The sequence below is a fragment of the Lynx rufus genome, unplaced genomic scaffold, assembly GCF_022079265.1.
Source record: "Lynx rufus isolate CCGP_SWC_20201006 ecotype Redwood Valley unplaced genomic scaffold, mLynRuf1.p SCAF_3, whole genome shotgun sequence".
Classification (NCBI taxonomy): domain Eukaryota; kingdom Metazoa; phylum Chordata; class Mammalia; order Carnivora; family Felidae; genus Lynx; species Lynx rufus.
In genome coordinates, this window is record NW_025814845.1 from 45,261,766 (window position 1) to 45,263,875 (window position 2,110).

At 34.5% G+C, this 2,110-nt stretch overlaps 1 pseudogene; it reads right to left on the bottom strand.

The window, feature by feature from the left end:
• Positions 1–1,169: 1,169 nt before the first annotated feature.
• On the bottom strand, positions 1,170–1,268 carry LOC124521398 (uncharacterized; annotated as a pseudogene).
• Positions 1,269–2,110: the final 842 nt, after the last annotated feature.

Genomic DNA, 2,110 nt, shown 5'->3' on the forward strand with positions numbered 1-2,110 from the left:
AACATCCGACTTCGGCTCTGGTCACGATCTTGCGTTTCCTGGGTTCAATCAACGCGTCGCGGTGTGATGACATCTCAGACCCTGAAACCTGCTTTGGATTCTGTCTCTCTCTCTCTCTCTCTGTCTCTCCCCCCCTCTCTCTCTGTCCCTCCCCCACTCATGCTCTGTCTCTCTCAAAAATACACATTAAAAATTTTTAAAAATATATTTATTTGTATTTTCACCAATTCACTCTAAATTTCCAAAATTTTCAGTAACATTTCAGACCAAATTTACCTAAATTGTGCTTTCCTGTAAATTATTTCTTTAGTGCTCAGCTACAAAAACAAGTCACGGGTACTTGGGTGGCTCAGTCAGTTGAGCATCAGAACCTTGACTTTGGCTCAGGTCATGATCCCAGGGTTGTGGCATCTAGTCCTGCATTCAGCTGCTAAGATTGTGGAGGCTGCTTAAGATTCTCTCTCTCTTCCACTGCCCCTCTGCCCTGCTTGCCCTCTCCCTTTCTCTCAAATTAATTAATTAATTAATTAATTAATATTTAAAAACATTTAAAAAAAAGAACACAAGTCAAATAAAGGAGAGGTGTTAGATAATATTTTCCAGCTGAGATTTAGGTAAATTGACAAGAAAAAAAAATTCTATGAACAACTGAGACACCTCAAACTCCAGGCTTCTTCTTTTACACATGTGTGTCTATTTCACACACATTTTTCAGGTTTGACATCTAGACCCATGTTCAAATTTCACCAACCCACCGCAACAACTCGAGCAAAACTCTCTTGACCAAGTTTTTATCAGTCTTGACTGAAGATTTAAGGAACACAAGGCAATGCTCGTTTGCACTCAAAATTCTTGTTTGTCAAAGTTTCTTCATCTATCCTTGGACTTCTCTTTGAATTTTTAGCTCATCTAAAGCCTAGTTTTACTAAAACTCTCTGTTTTCAATTTGTCTTTCTTTTGTTTTTCCTTTTTTGTCTTTCCTTTCATGAGCACACCAAAGTAGTGACCTTCAACTTTATTTTATTTTGTTTTATTATTTTATTTATTGTCTTTCCTTTCATGAGCACATGAAAGCAGTGATCCCTCAACTTTATTTTATTTATTTATTTATTTGTTTGTTTGTTTGTTTATGTATTTTAATGAATGAATTAATTTTTATTCACTTTTTTAAAAATATGGAACATGAATTTGGGTGTCATCCTTACGCAGGGGCCATGCTAATCTTCTTTGTATCCTTCTATTTTAGTATATGTACTGCCAAAATGTGCACTCAATTTTATTTCTTTTAATGAAACATGTTGTTATTTAATTTTTTTTTGTTTTTCTTTTGCAATTTGAGCTCCTACCTCCACCTATTCCCAGAGGCCCTGGTATTCCACCCTAACCGATGTCATAAAAACATTTTCCTTAACAAGAAAATTCTCCCTCATGAGCAACTTTGATGCTAGCTGTGAAAACAATAATGCACTCACCATTTGTTTCATGATTCTGACCACTCTAACTCTGAAGCCTTTGGGGAAGTTACTTAACACGGTGTTAGCTTTCATGAAATAAATATTGAATAACAGCAACCTCAAAATGTTCCTGAGAAAATGAAGTGGAATAAGGAAGATTAAGTCTAATAGAATGAATGAACTTCATCAACAGTCATTTCCTTCCTGCTGATCTCCTGCAACCTTTCCTTATGCCTTTCTCCCAGCTATTAAAATCAATCTAGAGTGTTTCTTCATCTTTAAAATAAATGTTACACAGTATCAACAGAGCTTCCTGTTATTTAAAAATAACTTTTTCTTATCATCTTATTGCCTATTAGCTTCCACCCCAGTCTGTGGATATGCCTGATTTCATATATAATGTAACCTATTCTCTAGGTATAAATGCATGAAAGTAGGGAGATTTCCTTCATTCTATTTTTATCCTGTACTCCTAAACTCTTGAAAAAAGAATCATACCCTAGAGAACAATTTTAATTTATTCTGTTAAATTGACCATGTACAGCAATCATGCCATAGTGTGTGTAAAGATAGTGAAATTTTATTTTTTTTCACAAACAAAAATTATACTCTACAAGGGTATAAGAGAATGTCTTTGAAATAGTTAATGTTAAAAT